Genomic DNA, 13497 nt, shown 5'->3' on the forward strand with positions numbered 1-13497 from the left:
TCATCTGTCTCCCTCCACTCTTGGAGTGCAACGAGATCTTGAATAACCGATCCAAGATTCCGATGCCAAGTGCAGTGCTACACTGGTCGCATCTCCACCACATTGCCAAGCACATCCCAGAACTGGATCCAGAAGCAGAAATACTCCTGCTGCTCGGAAGAGAAGTTCTCAGGGTGCACAAAGTCAGGCAGCAGATCAATGGACCACACGACGCCCCCTTTGTTCAACGTCTGGATCTGGGCTGGGTGGTGATAGGGGAGGTGTGCCTTGGCAATGTACACAAACCGACAGTTAACACCCTCAAGACTCACATGCTAGAGAATGGCCGCCATTCAATTTTTCAGCCCTCCACAAGCGCTATGTGTATCAAAGAAGCACAACAAAGGGACAAGCATAGTAAAGTAACTGAGAAGACACTGAGACAGTCAATCTTCGCCCAAACTGAGCACAACAATAAATTTGCTCCATCAGTGGAAGACACCATCTTCTTAAAATTAATGGACACCAAGGTCTTCAGAGATGAAGCAAACAATTGGGTCACCCCATTACAATTCAGAGAACCACCCAGTGCTTGCAACAAAGAGCAGTTAGTCATGGAGACCTTCCCACCTGATGACTGTGTTCCAGTGATCAAGAACCTAGATTTAGGTAGAGAAACTAAACCCACACAGAGGAGTTTGGATCTCCTTTGGAGATCATGACCAACACATTCACATTCTCCATGCCGACCATGAACAAACCAATCACCCACTGTCAGCAGTGTTTTCGATCCCCTGGGTCTACTGGCACCGATTACGATCTAAGGAAGAGCCCTCCTCAGAGAACTTACCTCCGAGCTCTCTGACCGGGACACTCCACTACCAGAAGACAAGCTAAGCAGATGGGAAGCTTGGAGAAATTCATTTCAAGACCCAAGACAGCTTCATGTCCCACCTGGTGTTCCCCACTCTCAGAAACCAGCCAAAGCAATAGAAACATGGATTGGTCACGACAAGGAAGAACGAGAACAATACTTTGAAAACCTAGTATCCAGTTTAAAGGAAACTGGTGAAATTGTCCATATATACCTGTTTGGAAAAGAAGACACTCAGACACACTCACTGGCAGTGCCTTTGCACTGTGATGATGACGCTATCAGTGTCAGTGGACAAAATCGCTTGTGCCAGCAGATTACTGCCGCATGCAAGCATGGAAATGACTCACATGTTGTAGGTGGCCCCATCCCACGATGGATGTCAAAGTGCAACATGGAGACAATGGACTGGGAACAATGTGCATCACTGCCAAGAGATCGTCTTCAGCACATGCCTGTATCCGTCCCAAGTGAAAATGACATTTATTCATTGGCTGGGAAAACCCTTCAGGATACACCTTCCAGTGCTGTCATTATTATGTGATCTGCGATAATGTGTGGATTGAAACTAATCAGCTGGAGACTGCAGTGTCTTGTGCTGCTGGTGTTAACCTTAACGTAACTATCTATCTACTGGGTGGGAAAGAGAATGACCTGGACTTCTTTACCAAACCATCTCGTCTCATTCAGTATTTTGATATGCGTTCCAGGACAAACATGTCAGTTAAAGTCATATCTCCTCCCTTTTTGCTGGCTGTATGCATGCTGCTATTCACAAGGACCTGATTTTTATAGTAGCTGAGGGAGATTCTCTGGTATGTTATAATCCACTGCTTGACAGCTTCACCAGACTGCGCTTCCTAGAGGTTTGGAGTCCTGTACCCTCCCTGTGGAAGATTGCCAGCTGCAATGGGTGTATTTATGTTTTCAGAGATAAGTGTAAAAAGGATGATGCCAAAACATTAAAACTAAACCCAGCCACATCTGTAGTACCAGTGATAAGTGGAATTGAGATACTGTTGACAAATCGGCAATTTGTTTTGGCGTGATTCTAACCAAGTACAGTAAACTGCAGTTTTTATTTGTTTGCTGCACAAAGTTATATTTTTTAAACTTCTGCAGATGACGACAAAATTTCAGTACTATGTTTGTTTTCTAAGACATTAGTTGACCTAAACAATATCAAACTATTGTCATGTTCTATTGCAGACTGAGACCAGTTGCAGAGGTCGTTCTACTTCTACGTAAAAACTGATCCTGAGACTAAAGTCCTATACCATGTTCATAGTGACTTTACAAAGGTCAGGCAGGGAGTGTATTGCCCTTAAGGCATTTATTTAACTTTATTAAATTTCCACTTTAAATAATTTGTTTGTAACTATTTTCTAGTTAAAGTTAAAGGTTAATAACTACATTACAGTTTAACAAAGGTAAAATTCATTGTCTATAGTATAGTGCAGCATGTGATGACATCACCTCCGGTTTTGCCGTGTCTTGTGGGTAGCCTCTGGTTCGGAGAAAGAGGAAAGGTGGGGGCCCGCACATGCAGAATGAACATAAAAATCTCCATTTCTACTCAGAAAGAAACATTATAGAAACAATGCCTTTTCACCAAACGAAGTTAATGTGGAAGAGAGAACAGCAAATGTTCAACCTTACTGCGACTCTGTCTTCATTGGCTCTGGTTTAACTTGGTGTTTAGTCAGAGTTCCAACACACTGCACGAGAACACTACACATGCACTCTTCTCAAAGTTCCAAGCTCAAAATACAAAGTAGATTTTATTATACAAGTACATATATGTCACCATATACAACCCTGAAATTCATTTTCTTGTGGGCATACTCAGCAATTCTATAGAATACTAACAATAACAGGATCAATAAAAGATTAACCAGAGTGCAGAAGACAACAAACTGTGCAAATGCAAATATAAATAAATTTCATTAAATAACAAGAACATGAGATATAGAGTCCTTAAAGTAAGATCATTGGTTGTGGGAGCATCTCAATAGATGGGCAAGTGAGTGTAGTTATCCCCTTTCTTTCAAGAGCCTGATAGTTGAGGTGTAGTAACTGCACTTGAACCTGGTGGTGCGAGTCCTGAGGCTCTTGTACCTTCTTCAGTGAGAAAAGAACAAGGGCTGGGTGGTGGTGTTCTCTGATGATGGATGCTACCTTCCTACAACAGCATTTCATATTGATGTGCTTAATGCTACCATCAAGGAAGTGATACAGGAGACTGAAGAAACACACTCAAAGTTTTAGGAAGTGCTTCTTCCCCACTGCCATCAGATTTCTGAATAAATGAACCCATGTACACAATCTCACTGTTCCTTTTTTTTTACTTGTATGGACTACTTATTTAATTTAATATAAATATATATATATTTATACTTTAGTTTATAGATTTTTTATTTTGCATTGCAATGTACTGCTGCCACAAAACAATCTATTTTATAACATATGCCAGTGATATTAAACATGATTCTGATTCTGCTTCTGAGGATCTCGGCTTAACAAAACCACACTATCATTGGTTAAGTCATGTAGTTCTAAGTGCAGATTAATCCTGCTATTAGAATTTTTTTCTGTAATTTCCCTACCACTGTTTTTAGACTCACTGCAATTAACCGGATTATCCCTGCTAGCCTTCTTAAGTAAAGGTACCACATTCAATTGGACACAAGACACTTTAACAACAAACACAGAATATTGGAGGAATTGATAAAAGGGCTCATCTTGATTCACCAACTGTTGATTTCCTCTATAGATCTCAGACCTGTCAAAATCCTTCAGCATTTCATTGTTCTGCAGTCACCTGTAAGTTCCTGTGTGGCCAAGGGAGATGTGACATTTCTGGCAAATTCTCTGCAATTTGCATCTTTGTCTACCAAATCAGCTGGGATACATCTCATCAGACCTTGGGAACACTTGGACCTTCAAGTCTGCTAAGACTTACATTGAGTGTATGTTCGCGAACTTCTGCTGCTATATTCCATCCACTTCAAGATTTGACAAGTGGTACATTCAGAGATGCTCTTCTGCACACCACTGTTGTATTGTGTGGGTATTTGACTTACTGTCACCTTCCTGTCAGCTTGAACCAGGATATGGCCTCTCTAATTAACAAAATATTTTTATCCACACAACTGCTGCTCACTGGATATTTTTGCTTCTCGCACCATTCTCTGTAAACTCTGGAGAGTGTTGTGCATGAAAATTGCGGGAGATCAGCAGTTTCTGATCATCTTGTCTGGCACCAACAATCATTTAACAGTCAAAGTCATTTAGATCACATTTCTTCCCCATTCTGATGTCTGGCTGAACCACAACAGGACCACTTGAGCATGTCTACATATTTTAATGTGTTGAGTTGCTGCAACATGATTAGCTGATTAGATATTTTCATTAACAAGCAGCTGTATAAGTGTACTTAATAAAGTGGCCTCTGAGTGTATGTTAGATGAAAATCAAGATAAAACTGCAGATGTTAGAAATCCAACATAAGTACAGAAAATACTAGAAACACTCAACTAGTCAGGGAGCTTTTGTGGAAAGAGAAACAGTAAAGTTTCAGGTCAAGGGCCTGTCATCAGGACCTTGAAAATGAGAAAACAGGTTGGTGTTCAGTACCAGGAAATTTGGAGAGGCATTAGGCGAAACAAACAGAATATGACTCCTGGGTAGTACCAGATGACCTAAATTGAGAGTTCAGCATCAGTAAGATCAAATGAAGCTTCTTTATTTGTGTAATATATTGTTAATAGTGCCATTGTGAAACATCACTCAAAATACAGAGTTCCAGCAATAATTTCCTTACCATTACTTGTCACTAGAAATGGTTTGATGCCTGCACCACTCTTGTGAAATTACACAAATGAAGTAAAGTTGAGGTTTATAACTTTGGCCTGCTAATGATTTGTTGGTTTCCACTAAATCATTAGTTAAAACACTTCCAATACTTTCACACTTTGCTTAAGATAATAGCAGAATAACTTACTTACTGTATTATTCCTTTGGTTTAATGGTGCAAACAGATATTAAATCCCAGATCCAGGGTAAATTCTAATGTATTCAATTGAATATATATATTCTAATGTGGATATTGAAATGCTGGAATTTCTCCAAAAAAAACCACCCCTGCTGTTTAAGTATTAGTCGAAATTCTCCAATCCTAATATGGGAACATTTTTGTTCTACAAATGGAAGGATGTGACCAAGGTCATCCGTTATTTATCAAAACAAATCGAGCCATTTGATTGCCCATGTGAAGACATTTTGTAATGTATGTATACAAACATAACATTTTTTCAGTAACAGTAGGTTTATGTACTTTATACATATTATTTTACAGAACAGGGAGGTCAATGATTTTGTTTTTCCTGGTGAAAGAAGTAGAACTGAAATTGGAATTGGTTTATTATTATCACACATAGAGAGATACAATGAAAAGCTTGTCTTGCATACTATTCGTACAGATCAAATTATTACACAGTGTATTGAGGCAGACCAAGGTAAAATTGAGTTGAGATTGAAGTCTAACAGCTACAGAGAAAATACAGCATAGGTAAACAATGAGATCATAATGAGGTAGATTGAGTCCATCTTGTTGTATTAGGAACCCATTTCATAGCCTTATACCAAGCTGTCCTTGAGCCTGCTTTCACTTTCTTATATCTTCTGCCAAAATGAATGGGGAAGAAGGGAGAATGTTTGGGTTCAGGGAGAAGGGTGCCTTTTTATTATGCTGACTGCTGACGGAGGCGGTGAGAAGAACAGACAGAGTCCATGGAGGTTTCTGTGATGTACTGAGCATCGTCCACAATTCTGCAGTTTCATGCAGAACAGGTGCTATTCCAAGTTCTTCTGCAGATAGGATATTTTCTATGACACATTTATAAAAATTCATAAAGATTGACAAGGGCATACCGGTTGTGTCTGAGTACCTTAAATAAAAGCATGCACGGGGATATGGCTTTAACTGGTGTATTTGCATTGCAATGAGAGAGAGAGAGAGAGCTACGCGCGTGTGTAGACAACAGCAAATGCGCAGACTCCAGATCAATACGTTGTCACAACAACGGATTCGGCAGCACAGTAGATATGGCAATTGTGCCTGTGAATACGCACGTGTCAGCTAATTATTATTTAATCATGATAGTATTTAACTCCATACTTGTCGTCGTAGTCTTTGCCGAGACTTGGACAGAGCACAGCAATGCTTCGCTGCCTGTTTGCTTTCGGTCTTCCCTGATAAACTAGACTTTCAAGTCAACTGGTTCTGAAGACTAGCAGTATTCATTTAACGTTGAGATTTTCTTTTCAGCTGTAGTGTAGGCCTCGTTTCCCATTTGAGAGTTTTAGTTAACAGCACTATTTGGCTGAGTGTTTGTTGTTTATTTTCCTTTTAACACTGTTCAAATTAAAGTCTGTGAACTATCGACCTGTTTCAGTGTCTCTCACCCGCACTTGGGCCATATCCAAACCTGGTAACGTATGTGGTGCTAAGGGGTGGGGAGGTCATTGCTCTAAAAGAAATAGATCCATACATTTCACTTCCTCCCCCTTTAGATAAATGCAACATAAAACTGTGTATGTACAAAACATTCAATAAATCTGCTTTCACAATAAAAGTCCATAATTAACTTCACAGTTCTGAAGATTCAGTCTTTTGGGTGGTACTCTGTTTCTTTCAGGCTTGTGCCTCTGGACCTGTAGAGTGGCATTGGGTTTGGCAGGTGTCTTGTCTAATACGTTCTCGGTTTCCATTTGTCACATTGCTCTCAGCAACATCATCACTGTGAGATAAGTCCGGTGACCATCATGTGTCCATCTTATTGGATGCATTCGACTCAGGTGTGTTCTTCGGTTGAGCATCCACATGACATCTCCATGTCTGATCTCCAAAAGCCACGGTGTACATCAGTGGTCCACTTCTTGTAGCTGTCCTATCAGGTGTCATTGTCTTCTTGGTAATCATACGCTAGGAATCCCTGTCCAATCTTAAACCTCCTTGCTGCTTCACTTGGCAACTGGCTGAACTGTTTGTTCTGCACTTCCCTCCGGAGGTCTGGTTTCAGGAGGTCTGTGCCGGATCTCAGATTCCTGCTCATGAACAGCGTTGCAGGTGTTTGACTTGTCATCACATGAACTGAGTTCCAATACACAAAAAGGAATTTGTCCACCTTGTGCATCCATGCCACATGCAAACCTGCCCTTTATGCCTCAGAAAATACATATCTGAAGTCACAGTATTGGGAAAGTTTGTGGAGTTCTGTAATGTATTCAGAAATGTTTTTACCCTTTGATTGGGTCCTTTTGTAAAATTAAAATTTCTCAGCTATTACTTGCAGTTTAGGGCTGAAGTGATTTTGTAAACTTGTAACAATTTCATCAAAAGTCTTGCTTGCTAGATTTGCAGGGGCTACTAAGTGGCATAAGAGACTGTACATCCTTGGACCGATTAAGCTTTGAAGCCTAAAGGCTTTCCTTTGCTCCTCCATGTTGTTTATGTTACAATTCCACCCTCTCAATATACAACTCCCAACCTTCATTAGCACTACCAAGTTTGTCAACTTTCCCGACTGAAGCCATCACCAGGTTATTTTCACTTTAAATTCAGCACATTTTTCACTGCTACTCACAGCTACATATTAATTAAGTAAAAGCACGCACAACAGGAGATGGCTTTAACTGGTGTATTCACATTGCAATGAGAGAGCAAGAGAACAGTGCACATGTGTAGACTGCATGGACAACAGATCAATATGTGGTGCTGGAGGAGTGTGGTCACTGCTCTAAAAGAAATAGATCCATACATCACAATACCAAATTTCCTTAACCTCCACAGAAAGTGAAAGGATTGATGAGCTTTCTTGGCTGTGATGTCAACATGGTTGGACAAGACAGATGATTGCTAATGTTCACACTGAGGAACTTTAATCTCAACTTCAAGTTAAATTTAATTGTCATTGAACCATACACGTGTATACATTCAAATGAAACAATGTTCCTCCAGGACCACGGTACAAATCACAGCACATACGGTCATACACGTTACCTGGATTGGAAAAGTTTAGAGCAGGGGTTTCTAACCTGGGGTCCATGGACCTCTCTGTTAATGATAAGGCTCCATGGCATAAAAGATTATGGGAACCCCGGGTTTACAGGAATATGGGTTGAACGGGAGCAAATATGACTAGATTAGATTAGCATCTTGATTGGTATGGACAGTTGTGCTGAAGGGCGTGAGTCCATAATGCATGACTCTACGACTCTATCAATGACAGGGAAAATACTGGAACCTATCCTAAAGCATCTTATAAAAGGTAATAGCAGCACTAAGCAGAGCCAGTTTTGATTTATCAAATGGTAATTTTGTTTGAAGAGTCTATTAGCATTTGTTGAGAATGTGTCAAGTACAGTTGGTGATGAGAAGCCAGTGGATGTTGCGTATTTAGATTTTGAGAATGTCCCACACATAAGCTCCAGGACATTGGTGAACAATATCAGAACACATAGAATTGAAGTAATCATAGAATGGCTTCTGAATTATCTAACAGTTAAGAAACAAAATATCAAAATAAACGAGTGCTTCTCAGTAAAAAGGCTGTGATTAGTTGACTAATGCAGGTAGCAATCCTGGGGCGCCCATTATCCTCAGTCTGTATCAATGTCTTGTCTGAGTGTAATACTTCCAGCTTTGCTGATAACATAATATTTATTTGGAAAGTGGGGTAATGAGGATGCAAAGAGGCTTCAAGAGGTAGATTCAAGCTAAATGGGAGGGCAATAAGGTGGCTGATGAAGTATGATGTGAAAAGACTTCTTTTTAAGCACTTCATGTTTAGCATGGGGGGGGCTGTTTCCATTGCTTTTGACCTTATGATATCAGCTATCACAGTGGACAGGGAAACAGGAAAGTTAGTTTGATGGGTAGGTGTTCAAATAGATAAATAGATCATTTGCCAAAGAGGATATGCATTAAGCTCATCTGATAAAGTTGGTTGTGGAGTTTTAACGCAATGGAGAGCACATTAAAATTATAGTTGGACATTGGTTCCTGTGACATTGTTTGCTTCAAGTCCACACTCTAATCATAATTGGTGTGTGCATCAAAAACTGGACTTGGCAGAAAACCATCAGTGTGGTCATCTGACATGCATTTTAATCTTTCCATTTAGGATCTCTGAGTAATTTCATGATGCACTTTGAAATCATTGGTAAGGAATGTTGGGGGAATATGTGATGGACAAGCTGACAGAGGTCAGACTTCGGACAATTGGGTCATTGTTGGGATATATATATATCCAGTTCTTTCCCTGTTGTAAGTAGCAGCAGAAACTTTACAGCTATTGGGCAGCCCTGCTTATGAAAATTAAGAAACTGCTTTTCAAGAAGGGACGCCTTTAATGGTGGTGCTAATAGGACTGAACTCATGTCCTCCTGTGTAAATTGATGGGATGAGCACTGATAGGAAGGACTGCCAAACTAGGTCAGGAGATCACCGAGGGATCAACAAGTGACATGCATGTCAAAGTTCCAGTCCACGGCTAAATCATTGTAAGTACTATACCCTTTATGCTCACTTGCACTATCAATGTAAACTATTGCTTTTCGGTTTTTGGGCTTGACACTTCTATTTGCTTGAAGAAACAGTCCCTTATTCCTGGCCACTTTCTTCACAAAGACTGCAGAACAACATCTGAAAAAGTTCGTTCTTCTAGCTGCCAGTTTTACATTACAGAAGTGATTGAAAACTACTATTAAAATCTTCCCTCTAGGAGGTGTAGCATTTGAATAAAAAACATTAGTGTCTGAAAGTATGTCCAAATAACTCACCTCACCACAGTTGCTGAGTTAATCAGAAACAATACAAAAAGTTTGTTTCTTTACCAAGCTACACAACTGAAGCTCAATACCTATTGGCTCCCAACTAAAACTAAGATCATGAACTATAAGTATTGACTGCAATGACACTTTAAACCCATTTACAGCATATTCAATTTTTTCACATCAATGCCTACAGAAAATTTGAAAGATCTTGAGCATAAAAAATTGACGTGTTCACTGTAGTCAAACTATAAAATGAATTATTTCTCTTACAGCAAGACAAGAATTTTGCAAGGTCTATTGTATTGTTTGTTTTCTGACAAGTCCTCAGTAATAAATGAATATGGTCACTTCTTTCATTTTGGTACCTAAAAAGACAGGGAACATCGTGACAGTGAATGATACAGGAGCTCCTCCCGCAATATGCAGTTGCACATCCATTCATGAACGTTTCATCATTTACGATTGATAGAAGCAACAATGACATGACTTATTACCATGCTCTAGCAAGTAACTGTTCTGCATGCAACTTGTAATTACTTTACATTGTAGCATGCAATTGTTCATCTTTGAGGAAAGTAAAGACAATGTGAAGAAAACATTATGTTAGTAAAGCAAGTGAAAGACTATTCATATCCTAATAATAAAAGCTGCAAACAAGTTAATCACAGTGCAATTAATATACAAGTGAATATTTACTGTTATGGTACACTATTAACTCCTTCATGTAATTAACAGTATTACATATCTATAAGATCTAAGAACAGGTATAAAAACACCTCAGATGAGAAAATCCGCAGATACTGGAAATCCAAGGAACACATACAAAATGCTGGAGGAACTCAGCAGGTCAGGCAGCATCTATGGAAAAAAGTAAACGGTCGATGTTTTGGGCTAAGACCCTTTATCGGGATTGCAGAGTCCTGATGAAGGGTCTAGGCCGATGCTGCCTGGTCTACTGAGTTCCTCCAGCATTGCATTAAAATAATTCATCTGCTTTGAAGGAATTTATGAGTACTTATCTACATGACATCTTTAATATATATTTAACTATTTTTATAATTTAACTACGGGTTATCACTTTTTTGGCAGAGTCATTGATGGGGATATAGACTGCACTACTAAACTAGATTTAAGCATTGCTCTAGAATCTAATCATTCACTGCAAAGAAGATCTGCCATGTTAATGCACTGAAGCTGCATCTTAGGATGGAATTTTAAAAAAAGTTAAAAACTGCTTTTATATATTTAGAATCTTAACATACCTTGATTAATAGAACTAAAAGTAAACTTTTTAATCAGTATCTATTTCTCCAAATGTAGGAATCAAGCTTAAAGAAGGGTAAAGAAAAGACTTTAAAAACATACAAATCTGTTTATTTTTGGATTAGATATTAATAGTCTATTTTATGAAGTAGAATTGTGAAAGAAACTTTAAAATATTTTGAAACTTGTATCCATAAAGTATCTTCAAATAAGGATCAAGTGCATACCCAGGTGCAGAAAGCTTTTAATCTTGATAAATCTGTCCTGAAGGTGGGATTAGTTTTATGTGTGACATGGCTTCTTGAGTGATGTTCTTCAAATTAGTGCAATCAATAATTTCAGTTTGCAGCAAACTTAATTCATTTGGAATTTCTCAATCTTTTGCATGGAATTCAGGCAATTGAAAACAATAAAAGCTAGAAAGCAATTTTGGCCATTATGTTCGCAGTAATGGAAGCCAGCTGATGTCCTGAAAGAATATGTCTATTGTTTGTTTAACTATTCTGTGTGTTAGTTATAAAAATCATCAAGCAAGCAGTTTACAAACAAGGAATCTTAAATTGAGACACTGATTTTAGGGTCATCTAATAATAGTTACTAATTGCTATTTATCTGTTATAAGTCTTGCACTGTGGCTCAAAAGGGAAGTGGGAGAAAAGGACTGCAGTAGTGATAGGGGAATCCATAGTTAGAGGAGTAGAATGAGATCTTCCGGATGTGAAAAATCACAAAGAGTAAGGGTCCCGCCCCAGAGGCACTCCACGGGTGACCAACCTCCATGCAGAATATGATTTGTCTCCAACCACTCTTTGCCTTTGTGGGCAAACCAGTTCTGGATCCACAAAGCAATGGCCCCTTGGATCCCATGCCTCTTTACTTTCTCAAAAGCCTTGCATGGGGTACCTTATCAAATGCCTTGCTGGAATCCATGTACACTACATCTGCTGGTCTTCTTTCATCAATGTGTTTAGTCACATCCTCAAAAAATTCCATTAGGCTCGTAAGGCATGACCTGCCCTTGACAAAGCCATGCTGACTATTCCTAATCATATTATGCCTCTCCAAATACCAGGGTCAGGGATAACTCAGATTGGGTCCATGGCATTCTAAAGGGGTGGGTGAGTAGCCAGAAGCCTTGGCACATATTGGCACCAATAACATAGGCATGAAAAGGGAAGAAGTCTAGAAGAGAGAATTTAGGAAGTTAGGAGGAAAGTTGAAAAGCAGGACCACTAGAGTAGTAATGTCTAGATTGCTGCCTGTGCCATACACAAGTGAGAATAAGAATAGGATGATTTGGCAGCTGAATATATAGCTGAGGAATTGGTAAGGGGAGGGTTTCAGATTTTTGGATCATTGGGATCTCTTTTGGGGAAGGTAGAACCTGTACAAAAAGGACAGGTTACACCTGAATCCAAGGGGGATCAGTATCCCTTGGGTAGATTTGCTAGTGCTGTTGGGGAAGGTTTCAAGAAATTGGGCAAGAGGATAGGAATCACAGTGACAGGACTAAGGATGAGGCAGTCGGTATGCAACTAGATGCAGTGTATAGTGAGACCGTGAGGAAGGACAACCAGATGACAGGGCAAAAGTGTAGTCAGTTGGATGAGTTGAATTGTAACATGGGAGCAAAATTGAAATCAGTGGTGAATACAGGATTGAAAGTGTTTTATTTGATTGCTCACAGTACATGGAGTAAGGTAGATGATATTGTAGTGCAGTTTGAGATTGGCCGGAATGATGTTGTGGGCATCATTGAGATGTGGCTGAAAGAAGATCATAGTTGGGAGATTAACATCCATGGATACACATTGCATTGAAAAGACAGGCAAGTAAGCAGAGGGGGTGGAGTGGCTCTGTTGGTAAAAAGTGAAATCAGGACCTTAGAAAGAGTTGACATAGGATCAGAAGATATAGAATCCTCTTGGTTAGAGTTCAAAAGTTCAAAGTTTAATATAATTATCAAATCCTGAAACTTGTCTTGAGTTATAAAACTGCTAGGGTAAAGATGGGAGTTATATTCAGGCCTTCGAACAGTAGCCAAGTTGTGGGGTACAAATTACAATGGGAGATGGTAATGGCATGTAAAAAAGACAATGTTGAGTAGAAATGGGGTTTTCAATATGCAGGTAGATTGTCAAAAATGAGGTTGGTCCTGGATCCCAAGAGGCTGAATTTGTAGAATGCTTATGAAATGAATTTACAGAGCAGATTGTTGTTGAACCCAGTTGGGGAAAGTCAATTTTGGATTTGGGAAGTGTAACGAACCATATTTCATATGAGGGCTTAAGGTAAAGAAACCCTTTGGAGTCAGTGACTGGAATAAGATAGACTTCATCCTGCAGATTGAGATGGAAAAGCTAAAATCAGATGCATCAGTATTACAGATGAATAAAATGAATTACAGAGGCATAATGATGCAACCGGGGCTGACAAGGGAATTTAAAGACAAGATAAAAGCAAAGGAGAGGACATATAATATAGCAAAAATTAGCTGGAAGTTCGAAGATTGGGAAACTTTAAAAAAAAACATAAGGCAATGA

General features: G+C 39.3%; 1 pseudogene; it reads left to right on the plus strand.

Moving 5' to 3' along the window:
* The first annotated feature begins 359 nt into the window (after positions 1-359).
* LOC140738140 (kelch repeat and BTB domain-containing protein 4 pseudogene) lies at positions 360-1902 on the plus strand (annotated as a pseudogene).
* Positions 1903-13497: the final 11595 nt, after the last annotated feature.

The sequence above is a fragment of the Hemitrygon akajei genome, chromosome 13 (genome assembly GCF_048418815.1).
Source record: "Hemitrygon akajei chromosome 13, sHemAka1.3, whole genome shotgun sequence".
NCBI classification, from domain to species: Eukaryota; Metazoa; Chordata; class Chondrichthyes; order Myliobatiformes; family Dasyatidae; genus Hemitrygon; species Hemitrygon akajei.